We start from the raw sequence: 18,921 nt of genomic DNA, 5'->3' as shown, positions 1-18,921 counted from the left end.
ATCTACACCAAAAGGAGAACTCTTGAATGATCCTACTAACATCATTCATCTCAAGAAGTTCTATGCTTAAAGATCCTTGTATACCCAGCTTTTGAAAAATACAAAAAAAATAGTAAAGAGAAATAAGCGTCCAATGGTGAAAACTTGGCAATTCAAGCACCTTGGATAGGTACCTTGGTGAAAACCTGGTAATTCAAGTGCCTTGTTTACTAAGACTAATCCATTATCTATCACTATCCTATCCCTCATACATCCATACACAATCCAATGAAACACCTACTTGTTCCCTTGGTGTTCTGACCAAATATCCAAAATCTAATGAAGCTTGTAAATACCTCCTGTACAACTTGTAAATCTTGTACCTCAACTTGTAAATCTTGTACCCCAACTTGTAAATCTTGTAATGTCCCTTGTATCATAGCTTGTATATCCAAATCTTGTCCAAATATTGTACCATATTCCATCTTGTATTATATGCCAAATCTTGTATCCTAGCTTGTATCCTATCATATGCACACAAAGAATCCCATTTTCCTTAAGCTTTTCGCAAACCATCTACCTATCTGCCTATCAACTATTGCAGACATCCCACCCTTCATGAACATTTCCATCTCACAAAAACCAAAACATGAACAACCTTGTACATTTGTAACATATCTTGGTCCATTAGCTTGTACATCCTCTTTAGCTTAGTACCATTGTATCTATCCAACTTTCGTGTTAGTTCCTCCTTGGTCAACATCTTGCACACATCAAACAACCCTTGGTTAGCTATTCCAATGCATCCTTTAGCTAGATCTCCTATTAGCAAAGTGTTATCCTTCTTATTTTAGCTTGCCAGATGCATCACTCATCCAAAATCCATCAGCTTAGGTGCTCTCCAATAGATCCTTGCAAGATATAGCTTTCCACATGTCTGATCTTAGTCCGTTAGTATCTCATCCTACCCATCTCGTTGGCAAACGGTTCTTTTTTGGATTTTCTCTTTCTTTTGATTTGGAATCTTCCCTTTTGGGTCTTGAAGTATCTTTTCCAAGAAATCTCCTTGTTCCCTTCTCAAGGTTGCCACGATCTTCCATATCATGGTATACTGCGAATGGGGCAATCTGAGTGTAAGGTTTTGATCAGGTCTTTTGTTTGTTCTTTTTTTCTGCTTGTGGGTTACCCAGTGTCGGTTCCACGCTGCTTCCTCTGGGATTCATGTGTGATGCTGGGGAAATCCTTGCATGTTTATTTTGAGTCAGTCTGCTAGTACTCTGGATAGTTAGTGAAAAGGCCTTGATGTTCTTGGTAACCTTGGCAATTAACCAATAGTCCTATAGCAAATCTAGTGCTCAACTACATGGCGATACTTCTCTTTGAAGCATCCCCCTACTCAAAAAAGCTTCAATGGTTTCCCTTCATCTCCGTTATCCCCCATCCATATCTAGCATCTGTCTCTCCTACCCCAGCTTATGCATCAATATCTCTTTGAATCAATCTGCACTTTTAGCTTTAGGGATCCACAATCCTAGTCTTAGGGATCCACCAATCCAATCAATCCACCAAGCCTCATCTTTTGAGCTCCACAATCCTAGTCCTAGGGATCTTCGAAACCCATCTTCTACCAATATGACTCTTTGAAATCCCGTTGCATCAACTTTATCATCCCATTATCCATCTCCCTATCCTAGATTCCTTCTTATAGCACTCCGCTCCTTCATCCTCTGCAATCCCTGTGATCTTAAGCTTGCTTCCTCTTGTGCCTTTGATTCTCACTTTATCATTCTCCCGTAGTGAGAGTTTGAACTAACTAAACCTCTTCTCTTAAGCCAATTTGAGTCTCCTTGCTCATCTCATATTCTTGTACTTTTCAAGAAGCCATCGAGCCTCACTTTCTCTCCCTGCTGCCTTCTTGAGGGGACATCTCGCAACCCATTCTCTCCTCTTCTGCTCTAGCCTTGGGCATCTTATTTTATTATCTTTGATGCCACTTGTGGCATCACATCAAAGAGGGAAAAAATTTAGACACCTAAATCCTTTAGAAAATAAAGTATTTTTATTTTTTGAAAAAAATTCCTGATGACATCATCATTAATTAATTAATTAATTTATTTTTATGCCATGAAATCCCTTTATCTTAATTAAAAATATTTAATTAAAGAATCCCTCCCAAAAATGTTTAAATCTTATTTAAACATTATTTTCTTATTTATTAATTATTTAATTAATAAATTGACCAAAAAACTCAAAATAAATAATTTTTTTTTTTTTGCCCAAAACTTGGCCAATTTCCTTAAGACCACTAACCTCTTCCAAAATCTTCTAATCCTTTTTAAATTTTGATTAAAGGCTAATCCCATCATTTCCTACCCCTAATCCCAACTAAAAATATTTAATTAAGATTAAATATTAATCCTCATGTTTATTAATTTTTTTTTAATAAATATCTCCTCAACCCAAACCCTTGAAATAAATAAAACTTTATTTATTTCCTAAAAATCTAATTTATCCTCATCCTAGGAAGTTCTAGACTCTTCTAGAAAGTCTTCATCCTCATCCTAGGAAGTTCTAGACTATTCTAGAAAGTCTTTATCCTCATCCAAAGTGTAGACTCTTCTAGAAGATGTCTTTAAACCTAATCCTAATCCCTTCCTAACCTTGTCACATTCCCTAAACATGGGTTAAGACTTACTAACCCAAGCCAAAGTTAACAAATATCTCCTCCTTCACCCACCCTCATTAAATGCCATCCACTTGCCTATGCCTAAGCTAATCCTAAACCATCCTAATCCATCCTCTAATCATTTGCAAAATCCTAAGCAAGCTTAAAACCTTCCTAATCAAGCCCAAGTCAAAATTTCTCTCATCTCCTTCAAAATATCCCAACCATAAAACTTTATGAAGCCCACTAGGCCATAAATGACTCTTCCAAGCCCTTTCATTGCTCTTACAAGCCATTATGAAGGTCTTTATGAAGATTTTATCTCTTGAGCCTCCTTTTTTGACTCATCCTTCCTTTTTCCTCCATCCTCTCACCTTGTGGCATGTGTCACTCCCTGATTGGCTGTAAAGAAGCACAATCCATGTGCTCTCCTCTCATGCAATCTGAGCCCTCCATGAGCTTTTCCCCATCCTTGCATCTTAGCCCTCAATCCCTTAAGCCTCTTGCCTATAAATTGGATCCTTCTTTTTTACAAAAACAAACACAATCCATGAAGTAAAGTCATAATGCCATTTTAAGAAGCCATTTTACATCAAGACCATACACTCACACCCAAATTCCAACTCCATTTGAAGCCCTTTTTGAAGCATAAGCTTGAGCATACATCCTATCTATTTAGACAAATCCACTCAACAAGAGAGCTTCTCATTGAGAGAGCCCATTAATGACTTATATGCTCAATTGAGAGCTCATCTTAGTCTATCTTGAAGTTTATGATTTTTTTTTAGTTTGCAGAAGCTTTATTTAATTTTGGTTTCTATTAGCATACTAACATTGCTCATATACACTCATAAAACCATATTTTGTTAACTAGGGAAACCATGGCGAAGGGAAAACCTTGGTGGGGATGGTACCCACAAAATGATTCACTAAACAAAAGTATCTAGTTAGGGATGTTGACCCTGTTAGGAGTCTATTAAGCACATAAAGTGTCTTAGTCCTTGTTAGAGGACTAAGTCTGGTTAAAAGCATCAACCTTCTTAGGATTTTTTGCAATCTTATTAAGAGTTAATATATACAATAAAAAATGTATGCAAGATGAGCCCACATGCAATATACAATATAGTTCCTTATATAAAGAGATAGATACAAAAACCTCTTTCTTACTGCTTGTTGTACTTCACATACCTCTGATGATACATCATAGTTATCATCACATATAGCTCGCATATCAAACATGTAAAGTTCATATAATTTCACATATTTTTCACATACATCTACAAGTTTACACTATACTCCCCACATTACAATCTTTCCTTTATACATTTACATTTTATCAAAATTGCCCAGTTGGCATTGAAGCTTCCACACACTTAAAAAAATGCAAAACTAACTCTTTCCCTCTTAGGTTTGATGTATAGGATGTCATCCCTAATTATTTAAGTTATTATTTTATGAACAAAATAATTCCTTAACCCATAATTTACATTTCTCTAATATGCTCTATTTTGTCTTGTACACTACCTTTACTGATGTTTAGCCCTTAACTAATTTTGTACTATCTATACTTACTTTTTCTCTAGCATACATCATCTTGACACTCTGTACTATCTATACTTGATGATGCACATGCCAATTATATCTTTGTCATCCATACAAACCAAAACTATCTTTGTTCTATTGGATAACTATTTGATAGTTAGACAATTTCCCATGTCTAGTTATATAATATTCATCTATACATAGTGCCTTCTTCACATAGGGTATATTTTTTCATAAATAAAAAAACCATAATTATACCAACTATTCCTACTTACCCATATTTCAACCAATCTCCCCCTTTGGCATTGATGGAAAAATATGGGAAAATTGGCTAAGTCCCAAAATGTTGATCAAAACTTTACAAAACTGTTGCCTTGCACAAACTTCAAAATTTGTAAAAAATTGTGGATCATCATATTTATAACCATCTTTCCTTATTACTCCTATTCAATATACTTCACATAGATACTACTCCCCCTTTCTACTTACATAATTTACTATATACAAGTTTCCTTATACTTCTGCCCCTTTGAAATCAACAACAAAGTTGTCAAAATCTATATACATGTCAAAATTGTATGACTTTACTTCTACACTCTAGTGGATAAGTGTAAAATGCAATCATCAAAAATTTCCTTCAAACTTTTCAAATTATTCTCCCATTTATCCTATACTCCTTTTGATATGTTGAGGAGAGAGAAAACCCATAGGATGCAATTTATATTGTATTCATTTTTTAATATACAAATTTTCCAAAGGATGTCTTTCCTTTCATATATTCCTCCACTTGTTGTTCGAGTGTGTCAATCTTCAATGATAACTATTCTCTCAAAAGTGGGAACCTCTTTTCAATCCTTTCACTATTTAACTCTATGAGATCTCATCACAAGTCTTTCTTATTTTCTCTACAATGTCTTCAATTTTGATGCTAGGCTATTGAAGTTGATCTGCTAATGCCTTGAATTCATCATCCTTTCTCCACAACTCATCATTACTATCCTTCTCAAAATTTAATGGCATAGCACATTTGGCATATAATGCCTTCCTTCTAGCCCACATCTACTTAGCTCCTTGATGCATGCATCAAGAGATGTTAAGTCATTTTTAATGTTCTGACACACAGTGTCAAACATTTGAGAATCATGCCTTACTTGGATTTGGACTAATGCCACATCTGACAAGTTAGTGAATTCAACATCAAATAATTGAATCACTTCCATAACTCTATCCTCTAGTTCAAAATCTACCATTCTCACTATAAGTGTGCTTTGTAACTTTTCAGTTACATCCATGAGAGTTTTCTGAAAACTCTTCACCTTTCTATTCTTAGTAATTGTCTTGTTCAAGGATGATACTAGCTCTATCTGATCATCATCATCTGAGCATGTTAATGCTGCAAGGGTAAGAGATGTGCTTGGTGCACTTTCCTTCTTCTCTTATTCCTCCTTATTTTCTTCCTCCTCTTTTCTTTTCTTCTTTTCATCTTCTCTTCTTTTATGTTCTTCTACCTCTTTATTCTTCTTCTCTTCTACTTCCTTCTTTTTTGCTTCTTCTTCCATTTTCTTCTTCTCATCCTCTTCTCAATTCTACTCTTCCTCTTCTTTCTTCTTCTTTTCCTCATCCTCATTCCTTTTCTTTTCCTCATCTTCTTTCTTTTTCTTTTCCTCAATTTTCTTTTCTTCATTTTCTTTCATGTTCCTTTCTTCTTATTCTTTTCTTTTTTCATCTTTCTTCTTCCTTCTTCTTCTTCTTACTTTATTTTCTCTTTTTCTCCTCTTCCTTACTCTTTCTTTTCTCCTCTTCTTCATCTTCTTCTTCTAAGATTGTGTAGCTAGAGATATTGCCAACAATGCTTGTACCATAATCCTTAAAGGTATTTTTAGCTGTATTAACTATGACTTTTGTGCCACCAATTTGTATTGTGATTTGAGGTGTTGTTGCTATTGTCTTGTTTAGGTCTACCATAATTTGCACAATGACCTTTTCTATTTCCTCATTAACTTCATGATAATTTCCTCCCATTATTAGTATGGCCATTTTCTTGTTTCTAAGATAAGGTTCTAGATTTTTCATTAAACTAGCCATATTTTCATCACTATCCACTTGGCATAGTTTTTTAATTTGGTTCTGTTTTATGTTCTTATCCTCTTAGCAAACTCTTTTCCTTCTATTTTTAAGCCTCTCATAGAGATCTTTTTGGATTTCATCCTTTACATTCTCAAATTTCTTATTACATAGTATTATATGTCTAATAGCAACATTTTTTAACTCTAATCATTCAATCCCTGTATATAAATGATAGTATACAAATTTTCCTTCATTATGATTTGATTGTTTACCTTTTCACTTTTAGGATTCCATGCCTTTATCCTTAAGGACACAACTTCTGGTTGCATTTCTACCTTCTTCTCTAGCTTGACTTTACCTCACATCTTCTTTATTGGAATATTTTGCATAATTTATTTTTGTTTGTTGCCTAGTCCTATTGCCATTGCATTCATTCTTTTCTTCCTAGGAGACTCAAGTGACTCTTGCTTCACCTCTTCTAGTTTGATTAACTTTCTTTTCACCTCTACAACTTCTACTTCTTTTCCTTCTTTTGATTTCTTTGTTAGTAGAATAGATGGTGTGATGGGTGTCTGCTATTGGGACACTATTTTATAGGAAGCAATTGGTAGTGCAGTAGCTAGTGTAACCACTATTACTCCTTCTGATGGTCCAACAGATTCCAAGGGTGGAATGCACATCATCCCTTGTCCTATTTGTCTCATTTTAGTGATTGTCTACCTTATTGTACTTTCTTCCCCAATTTTCATTCCACCTTGTTGTATAGTCTTTCTCATGAGTGATTCTACTTTCTTCTTGGCTAACTTCTCCAATTGAGCTTGCCTAGTTGATTGAATCAGCTCTTCATAGGTTCCCAACCTGTCAAATTCCTCATCCTTGTCCAATTCAAGGATAGCCTTAAAATATACTTCTTTTGTTGTAATATCATAACCCAAGGGTTCAACATATAAAATCCTAGGCTCTACTACTTCAATGTATGTGAAATTAGTGTCTCCCATAAAACAAATGTCATCTTTGAATTTCTTTGTCATAGAGGGTGGAATTCTAAATCTTTCACTCATCTAAATTTGGTATTCTTCACAATCAAATTAGCACTACAATTAACCTTCTCTATTTGGTGTCTATTATATATTTAAAAAATCTTTTCCATAGTGCTTCTATCACCGCTTGTTATGGTTGATGCTTGCATGAATGTAAATATCTTGATTAAATGAAAAAATATATCTGTGATCAAGGATTGGAATCTGCACTAATTGTTCTTGAATTTCTTGATCTTTTCTATGTTCTCTATCAACTGTGCTCTTAGGATTTGACATAAATTAAATTTCTCTCTATCAATATAGATGTTATAAGCTACTTGTATAAATCTAGCTACCATATCATCCTCTCTGGAGCTATAGCACATCCTTTCTACAATGATTCTACTCAAGAATTTGACATCATCTTGTTTAATCTTACTAATCACAATACCTCTACCATTGTATACATACTTGGTATTGTCAAGTACTATATTCTTAACATTATTTTCACTAACTATAATAGTACCTTCATTGCATAGACTAGTAACCCTAGGAATAAAATTGGTTGAGATTTCAACCACATTATCTCCTAACCAAAACTTTCCATCATGAATTCTACTTAACATTATTGTAGTTCACTCTTCATTGTTAACTCATAGTAAAATAGAAACTTAACTAGGTCATTATCTTTCAAGTATTCAAAACCTTGTCAATAACACATTCCTTTGCTATAGATCTTACTAAATTCCTCTAAGATGTGTTCTTCTCCTACTATTTCAAATCTACTTTTTAGATAACCACTCACATCTTCAAGATGAATGACATTCTCTGGTGAATTCGACAATGAGGTGCTAGGGTCATCAATTACTTGTTTCATAGTGTTTACCTTCATCTTAGGTCTACCTACTTATTCAAGATTGTGAATAAAAGACTTATCCATTTCTACATTTGAATTTTTAACATATTTCTTAGATTAAATTCTTTCTTAAGAGTGAAATACCTCACTTCAATGTATAACTAGGGCTTTATGATTGTCACACTTAAAAATTATTCAATTCTCCTTCAATTTCACTGTCAAATCACTCTTAATTTCTCCTCAACTCTTCACACAATTAAATGATACACACAATATTTCTCACATGGATTATATCTCACCAAAATGACCTCTACATTAATTGTGCAAGTACACAACTCACATAAAGTTATTTCTGATAACCAATAAAATTGTTTTCTGTTGCACTCACACATGTGATCTCCAAATGACATGGGCTCTTAATAAAAGTTTCCTCTTGAATTTTTCTACCTCATACTAATGTCACAACTCTTAACTCAATTTCTAACCTTAGTTACATCTCTCTAATGCTCAATTCTTCAATAAAAAATTTCTTAATTCAAATAGGATGAATCAAATACAATAGCTAACTTCAATATTTCATCAAGTGCATCAAAGTACTATTCTTCCAATGTTGTTTGTGAACTTGATGGATATTTTTCCTTCAAAATTACTTCTTTTAATTCTTCCACATGTTCTCTCAGTTCATCTATCTTACTATTATTGTTCCTTATAAAATTTGAATTCCTATTGATGTTCCTCATATCTATTCTACAAAATATTGCTATGTGACTGATGGGGGCACCACCCAAGCACAAAATGGACACAACAGGAAAGGAAAAAATGTATTAACTATGTAAATATGCTATTACATTCAGTACAGAGAAAATAGACTTCAAAACATGCCCTAAGGGCTTACAACAGTATAAGTCTAGAGATAATTTCTCCTTTTAGTACCTCCTCTCAAACTCCACTCTGAACTACCTTTTACAATGCTAGAAATGTTCTTAAATAGACCCCAGAGGGTTAAGGATTAGGAATACATTCTAGAAAGTGCCAGTTGGCATCCACTGACCAAATAGAAGGCTCTAGAAGTCACATTAGAAGTTGGCACAAAATTAGAAGAATCCAAAAACGGTAACCAAAATTCTGGGAGGCATAACTTTTGAACCATAGCTCCGATTGGTGAACCGTTTACATTTTCGAAAAGCTCTCAAAGCGCTCTATAGCCTATGGACCAGATTTTCTTGTACCCCATTTTTTGGCCCTGTTCAAGGTCATTTAATGCCCCTAACCTAACTTTGAAGCATTCTTAAGATGTCTCCAAAAACCAAAAACTGCAATAACTTTCAAACTGTGGGGCCTTTTGACCTGATTCTTTTTCTGGAATGCTCTAAATTACAATGAAAATCATCTGACCAATTTACACCTTCTAGTTCACCAAAATGATGGCTCAATTACATACTCCTATTTTTTTGACATTTACACGTATCCCAAGGTGATTAAAAAATCTAACCCAGAACACTAATAGTGGAACTATGAGAGTTGGAATCTTTATTTGACCCAAATGGGTATCCAAAAATGAAAACACCTAAAAAAAAAACTAAGTCTAAGTAAATTTTTTTGGTTGACACATGATTGCCCTTATACCTCTGGATGCTTCTACATCAGACACCTAGGGTAGATTGAAAAGTGACCCTATCACTTTATGAATGGTAGAGGAAATCCCAAATGGGAAACCTTAGCTGCTGATATCCAAGTTGAGTCCTCTATCGGTCGTCCTTTCCACTTGACTATATACTCTTCATACTACCTATTTCTGGTACTCCTGCCCACACGATGATCTAGAATGTCTTCTATATCCTCCTTCTTAGAAGCAGGAATTGGACATGGCTCTAACATCGGTTCCTCATCTGCACCATCATCATGATATTCTATTAAGTCAACAATGTTGAAAATAGGAGAAATGTGAATACCATTTGGCAACTCCACCTCATATGCATTTCCTGAGTCATGTGTCTTCAGAATTTTGCAGGGGCCAAATTTCTTCATTTTCAGCTTGTTGTAAGTACCGACTGAAAATCTTTCTTTTTTTAAGTGTACCATGACTAGATCCCCTACTTGGAACTCCTTATGTCTTCTCCTTTGATCAGCCCTAGCTTTATACTCTTGATTCATCTTGGTAATGTGTGCCTGAACCTCCTCACATAGATGCTTTATATGTTCAGCAAATTCTTCAGCTTCAGCACTTGTCCTCTCTCCTTGCTCTATCTTCCTCAACTCTAGTGCAATCCTTGGGCTACTTCCATATACAATTTGGAATGGTGATTTACCTATACTCCTATTTACAAAGTTATTGTAAGAAAACTCTGCTTGTGGTAGAACCAAATCCCATCCCTTCGGCTTATCCCCAACTAAACATCTCACCATATTGCCCAGACTTTTTTTTACCACTTTTGTTTGGCCGTCAGTTTGCGGGTGATGTGTGGGACTAAATTTTAAGTCTAGTCTCAACTTCTTCCACAATGTTCTCTAGAAATACCCTACAAATTTAGTATCTCTATCAAAAACTATACTCCTTGGGAGACCATGTAGTCTTACCACCTCTTTGAAAAACAAGTATGCAATATGGACAACATCATGAGTTTTGTGGCATGGAATGAAATGTGCCATTTTGGAGAACCTATCAACCACCACAAATACTAAGTCATTACCCCTTTGTGTCCTTGGCAATCCAAGAACAAAATCCATACTTATGTCCTCCCATGGCTTTGATGGAACAGGCAATGGCTGATATAGTCCAGTATTGTGACTAAATCCCTTGGCCACTTGACAAACCTGGCAATTCTGTACAAACTTCTTCACATCCTGTGAAATTTGAGGCCAAAAATAATGTTCCCTAAGAATGGAAATGGTCTTATCTTGACCAAAATGTCCTGCCATCCCTCCACTGTGTTTCTCCTTAATCAAATTTTCCCTCATGGAACTCCTTGGAATGCATAATTAACTACCCTTGAATAACATAACATCCTGAATCAGATAGCCTAACCACTTAGTTCTATCTACAACAACAGTCTCTTTACAAGCTTTCCATGCTTCAACAAAATCAAGATCCTTAGCGTACAGATTCTTGAGTTCATCAAACCCAACTACTTTAACTTGTATTACTGTAAGCAACAACTGTCTCCTACCTAGTGCATCTGCAACCCTGTTAGATTTTCCACTTCTATGCTTCAACACAAATGTATAGCTCTACAAGAACTCTACCTACTTCATATGCCTTTGATTCAATTTACCTTGGCTATTTAGGTACTGTAATGCTTGATGATCAGTACAAAACAAATTCCTTTGGAAATAAATAATGCCTCCATTTCTCTAAGGCCTGAACTATTGCATAGAACTCTTGATCATAAACAAAATACTTCTTTTTTGCATCATTCAATTTTTCATTGAAATATGCAATAGGCTTACCTTCTTGGCTTAATACAGCCCCAATAGCGCTGCCACTAGCATCACAATCCACCTAGAACACATTTCTAAAATTTGGAAGTGCCAAAATAAGTTGTTCTATCACCTTCTTCTTCAGCAATTTAAAACTTCTCGTAGCTGCCACAGTCCATTTGAACTCCTTTCTATCCCCACTTATTTTGTCAGTCAAGGGTGCACATATGCCACTGAAATTCTTAATGAACTTTCTGTAAAAACTAACCAGACCATGAAATGATCTTACCTCAATAGCAGACCTTGGAGTAGGCCATCCAACATGGCTTTTACCTTCTCTGGATCCATTTTGAGACCCTCAGGTGATATAACAAACCCCAAGTAGACTAATTCCCTTTTTGCAAAGATACACTTCTTTAGGTTAATTAACAGTTTCTCTTCCCTTAACCTTTCAAGGACACTATGAATATGCAATAAATATTCTTCCAAAGTCTTGCTGAAAATTAAAATATCATCCAAATAGACAAATTTTTTTCCCAAGAACTTATTAAGTACCTCATTCATAAGCCACATGAAGGTGCTGGGGGCGTTCGTCAATCCAAAGAGCATGACTAACCACTCATGAAGACCCTCCTTGGTCTTGAAGGCTATTTTCCACTAATCTCCTTCTTGTATCTATATCTGATGATAGCCACTCTTGAGATCTATCTTTGTGAAGTATTGAGCTCCACTCAAGCAGTCCATAAGATCATCCATTCCTTGCAAAGCAAACCGATACTTGATGGTTATCCTATTTATAGATCGTGAGTCTGTACACATCCTCCACTCTCCATCCTTCTTTGGTGCTAGTACTTCAGGTACTACACATGGACTCAGGCTCTCCTAAATCAAGCCCTTCCTCAATAGCTCCAAAACCTATCTATTTAGCTCCTCAGTTTTAGTAAGAGTCATCCTGTGACCAACCTTGTTAGGAAAACTAGCTCCTGGAATTAAATCTATCTGATGACTGATTTGCCTTACTGGTGGCAATTCTTTTGGAACATTATCAGAGATGATATCTCCAAACTCACATATTAAATCTAAAACTTCAAGTGGTATTTCACTACTACCTTCTTTATCTTTCCTAGGAATCAAAGCATAACACATACACTGATGTTTCATGCCATCCAAAAACTTCCTTCCATCAACAAGAAAAATCCTAGCATTGCTACATACCTTTTCACCTTCCTTTTTCATGGGCTTCAGTTTGTGGCGAACTGCATACTTTGTTAGAGAATATGTGTTTGCATGACCATCATGTACTGCATGCCTATCAAACTGCCACGGTCTTCCCAACAATAGATGGAAAACATCCATTGGAATAACATCACAAAGAACTTCATCATGGTAACTCCCAATTTTGAATTTCACTAAACATTGTTCACTTACCAAGACCTTATGATCATCTTTCACCCAAGCAATTCAATAGGGCTGGGGGTGTTTCTCCCTCTTGAACTTCAGCTTAGAGACCATCTCCTCTGATACCAAGTTATCAGTGCTACCACCATCAATGATCACATCACAACATTTATCCTCACACTTGCATCTGGTATGGAACAAAATCCTCCTTTGTCCTAGTTCAATCTCACCACTTAGTAGGACCCTTTCATTTACTAAAGTCTCTCCTCCTTTTGCATCCTTTGAATGTGATGATTGTGCATCCTCATCCACTTGAGCAACCCTAGCTTGACCCTCAGCTCTCCTATTTGTCCTTCCCTATCGTTGAGGACATTCAAAGGCATGATGACCTTCTTCATTGCAATGGAAATAGGTACCACAGAAGCCTCCTCTTCCTTTTCCATGTCCTCTACCTCTTCCTCTCTCATTTCCAAAGTCTTGATCTTAGGAGCGGTTGAAACCCTCGTTCCTCTGGTTCTTGCTAGTACCCACATCTTCATTTTTCTTTTGGGTTTCATTTCAGCCTCCAGATGACCTACCACTACCCCTTCCTCCTTGACCATGCCCTCTTTGTCTCCCTTCAAGCCTCTTATTTAGCTTCTCTTCAACTCGTAGGGCAAACTGGTATGCCTCTTCAATGCTGTTCATTCTTACCAGACTTAATTCCTCTTGGATGCTAGGTCACAACCCACTGATATAACAAGTAACCTTCTCCTTATTTGCTTCTACATGCCCTACTCTAATCAGAAGTTGGTAAAATTCCTCTATATATTCTTGGACTGATTTTCCTGTTTGCTTTAACCCATGCATCTTCTTAAACAAATCAAGCTCATAATCAACAGGAATGAATTGCTTCTTCAATTTGTCCACCATATGATCCCACCTTGTGATCTTATCCTTTCCTCTTCTATTTCATTCCAAGTGAACCTCTTGCCACCAGATTTTGGCATGTCCTTTCAGTTTGGCCTTTGCAAATTTAACCCTATCTGGATCCCTGATATCCTCATACTCAAAGTACTCTTCTAGTTCATTGATCTAATCGATCAACTCATCTGGTTTTAAATTTCCTAAAAATACACCCACATCAATTGTAGGTCTTTTCCCAAACTTAGTAATGGCCCTAAAAAGCCTTTCCTTTGCCTGATTGAGAACTTCCCTGTCAAATTCCCCTTCTGGTCCAATTTTTTCTTCTTCATTATCGTCCTCACTTTCGTCGCCTATAGCAACATTTGTTCCTCTACGAAGCTCCTCTTGTAATGCTTGTACCTGCCTTTCGAGGGTTCTAACCTCCTCGGGATTAATAGCTCTGGCCCTTCCACCACGCTCTCTTCATGGAGGCATCTTCTTAACTCAAACCCTCAACCACACAGTCTTGGTGCAAACTGCCTCATAGTCGGTGCTCTGTCTACACACTCAGGAAAACTAGCTCTGATACCACTTGATGGGGACACCACCCAAGCACATAATGGACACAACAAGAAAGGAAAAATTGTATTAACTATGTAAATATGCTATTACATTCAGTATAGAGAAAATAGACTTCAAAACATGCCCTAAGGGCTTACAACAATATAAGTCTGGAGATAATTTCTCCTTTTAGTACCTCCTCTCAAACTCCACTCCGAACTGCCTTTTACAATGCTAGAAATGTTCTTAAATAGACCCCAGAGGGTTAAGAATTAGGAATACATTCTAGAAAGTTCTAGTTGGCATCCACTGACCAAATAGAAGGCTCTAGAAGTCACATTAGAAGTCGACACAAAATTAGAAGAATCCAGAAACGGTAATCGAACTTTCGGGAGGCATAACTTTTGAACCGTAGCTCTAATTGACAAACCGTTTATATTTTTGAAAAGATTTTGAAGTGCTCTATAGCCATATGGACCAGCTTTTCTCATCTCCCATTTTTTGGCCTTTTTCAAGGTCATTTAATGCCCCTAACCTTACTTTGAAGCATTCTTAGGATGTATCTAGAAACTGAAAAACTGCAATAACTTTCAAATCGTGGGGCCTTTTGACTTGATTAATTTTCTGGAATGCTCTAAATTACAATAAAAATAATCTGACCAATTTACACCTTCTAGTTCACCAAAATGATAGCTCAATTACATACTCCTATTTTTGTGACATTTACACGTATCCCAAGGTGATTAAAAACTCTAACCTAGAACACTAATAGTGGAACTGTGAGAGTTGGAACCTTTATTTGACCCAAATGGGTATCCAAAAATGAAAACACATGAAACATAAAATAAGTCTAAGTACATTTTTTTTGTTGACACAAGATTACCCTTATACCTCTAGATGTTTCTGCATCAGTGACCAAAGTTGTTACATAGTTGACATACATGTGTACTTCTTCTCTAATTAGGTCCATTTTAGTTTATTACTGTTCTGTAATCTCTGGTGATGTGTCCAAAGTTGTTATACTTATTGTAGACACCCAAAAATTGGAAAAGATCTAAAACAACACAATTTCAATCAAACACTACAAAATTAAAGATAAAACCAAAGGAAAACAACAAACTTTCAAATCAATTATTACATTGGGTCATTAATCAATCAAATAAAAAAGGACCCAAATCAACTTTAAAAATAGGGAAAAATTTCACAAAATCATAAAATGAAATAAAAAAGGAAAAAGGAAAAGATAAAAGTTGAAAATAAATGGAATATTTATTAGATCAATAAATCTATTTATCCTCACAAAAGTGAAAATACTCCTTTTTACATTTAAAAGAATTGGAAAATCCTCTTTTATCCTCACAAAATAAGTCTATTGGATTCTTCCTCTTGGTGCCTTATGATATATTTAAAATTTCACCATTACCCTCTAGTCAAAAATGAAATTTCGATCTTTACCTCAACCCCTTCTAAAATCTTATAAATAGGAAGGAAATTCAAGAGCAAAAGGAAAAAAGTTTTAGGCATCTGCACTATATGCACATTTATAATTATCATTTTAGCATTGTTATTATAGCAATTTCATGTCATTTTGATAGCATTTTAGTACTCTTTTCATGATTATTTAGTATTATTTAGCACATATTTAGTCTATTGCATGCTCATGTCATAAAATTTTAGGTTTATTATACTTGTGTAATATGCAATCTCACATAGATCTTGCATACATCTTTGTAGATCTACATTCATGGCATACTCCCATTCTAGAACTATCACTGAGATGCTAGTCTAAGAACAATCTTAATGGTTGTAGTTAGGGAAACATGGGATGTTCGTAGAGTCTCTATTTGGCAATGATTTCTTGGGTTTAGATTAGTTTTTTGTCATTCTATTTGCACTCTACTCTAAAGTCTCATGAATATGTGAATCCATCATGTAGAAATTGGCACCCACCATGGGGCTTGATCTTAAAGCCTCTCTATTCTTCAAATTTTCTTGCTAATCTTTTCTTTTTCTTTTAGATCTATTTTTTTCTCTAGTTCTTGGTGTAGGTATGACTCATTGCAAGTTGTATAGTATCTAGGAAGTTTCATAATGAGATCAACAAACTTTCAAACATGTTCCCAACTTCACAAAGATTGGATCTACCATATTCTTGATGCTGCAATGCTTCTAAATATTATTTTAACACTTTGAACTAGTCTTTTAACACATTTGAAGTGTTCTATTATGCTTTTGAAGATTTTTGAAATGAATTTTCTTATTCTTATTCTACATTTGATTATTCTTATAGTGCATTTTCTTATTCTTATAGCGCATTTACAACTTTTTGTGACACATATGTTATTTTCTGTCATACATCTAATCTAGGATATTAACCATCACATCTAACATCCAGATCTGAATTCTAGTTGTTTGTAGACCTCTTCTAAATTGATGAAAATTCTCAAGTCACTAAAAACACATGATAGGAATGAAGACCCTCAAAATAGTGCCTAGCCTTTTGTTAGCATCAAAATAGGTAAGTAGACCTTGACCCTTTTTCAATTCAAAGTGTTGCATTTCTAAGTTCAAAACCTAGTTTAATAGAAATGTTTGACCTCACTGACCTAAATCGGAGTACACCTATGCTCTCAATTCTTTTGAACTGATCAAAATGCTAGACCTTCTATAAAGATAAGTTAAAATCAAATGGAGAAAGAACCAACACATAGCTTAACTAGGAGGCCCTTGTGTTCTGTAGTCAAAGGGCTTGTGATTGAAAAATGTGTCTTTTATGTTTGGGAGGTCAAGACAGTAGGGATATGCTCTCACTATTCTAGAGTGATTAGATTCCCAAACCTATTTTTGATTTTCAATTTTTCTATTTTCTACTAGGTAGGTTTATTCAGCCATAGAAAGGCTACCTCCTGAGATTTTCCTTAGCATGATCGATGAGAGGGAACACCTTCCAATATTGAATTCCCAATTGAATGCAAGCCAACCATGTTTGAAATATAGCCTTCCTTAATTAGTCTAGAAAGGGATTGTACCGAACCTCCTTAGCATTGGTGGGAAGCTCTCTATTACAAGAGAGTTAAATTCAAACTAGTCACTAGCTCTAGACAACCTTGTTATGAAGCCCTTTTCTTCCTTTCTAAAGGTGCACATTTTTATATATTTCATTGTCATTTCTAAAAGTATTTTTCTTGGATGTGTTTTAGAACTTAAAAATAAACTTCAATTTGTATCAAAGTCCTTCCAAAAAGATGTAACTACAAATTGATACGAAACCAAGCTCAAAACAAGAACACTGCTAAATACCTTGAAATAACACATTTACTGCTTAAAATAAAGCATTTGACTTATTCTATGATGCATTTGACCTCTTTTATAGCACATCTAAAGATTGAAATGGTGCATTTTCTCTATAGAACAACACCTGGTGAACAATTAAATAGCGCATACAACCTTTAATATAGCACATTTAAGAATTTATATAGTTCATATGAGAGAAAACCTAAAATAGAGGCTATCTTCATACACAACACTTGCAAAAAAAAAAAGATTCAGATACCCTTTTTCCTCATTAACATTTTCCAAGACTGGAAAATTTTGAAATTGAATGTGTTGGTGTAAATACGTACTTTACTATTTACACTTACTTAAGTTTACTTAGGTTAATGCATTATTTAATTATTTTGCATTATTTTATTATTTTTATTTGTGAGACACTTAGGAGTTTGCACACCTTTTTGAGTTGTCATGTAGACAACACAGGAGTACGCAATGCTATTTAAGCACATGGTGTCTACAAAACTATTTTGCATGTCCCACCCTTGTAGGCTTATCCTCTCATCACCGCACTTACTTCCGTGCTTAATGGAGGATAACCCATATCTGGTGGACATGTGCTTTGTTGTATGACACATCATGATGCTAACTTCTATACATTCTAGAAGCTCTCTCCTGAGGCCTTTATATTCAGGACCTCCTAATGTACTATGAGGAACTAGTTATTGAATACATTGTTATTCTGATCATACTCTCTCTCTCTCTCTCTCTCTCTTTGGTCTATTGTGTTGTTATGTTTGAGTTCTTAGTTCTTGGGTGAATTTTTTCCTCAGAAAAATTCTTACACGGTATCAGAGCAACTTGGAGATTTTCTCATCACATAGTCATTTGAGACCTCTTGCTTGCTTTATCACCTCAGCCTGAATCCAGAGTGCTGTAAAAATTGGGAGCGTCTAGCACCAAATCTGACCTCTCCATTGTGTTTGGAATGCTGAACCGATGAAAATTGACTATAAGTACACCTACCTTGGCCCAAAGTTGACTGTGAGGCAAAAGTTTTTTGCAAATCAAAATTCGAAGGCCTGATTTGCAGTATGGGTATGATCTCTTGCAGATCTCATTGATTATTTTCGGATCTGTAATTTTTATTTTCTCTGTTATATTTTCGTCAATGTTTTCAAAAATTATTTTTTCCCTTTCAGGACCATTAGAGAATTTTTTTTAGTAGACTCGGGCAGTGACACCCCGAATTTTCCATTTTT

Source organism: Cupressus sempervirens, chromosome 11 (assembly GCF_028749045.1).
Source record: "Cupressus sempervirens isolate cs-2001-9-10 chromosome 11, ASM2874904v1, whole genome shotgun sequence".
NCBI classification, from domain to species: domain Eukaryota; kingdom Viridiplantae; phylum Streptophyta; class Pinopsida; order Cupressales; family Cupressaceae; genus Cupressus; species Cupressus sempervirens.
The sequence above is the reverse complement of the archived record's forward strand: the minus strand, read 5'-3'. Positions refer to the sequence as shown.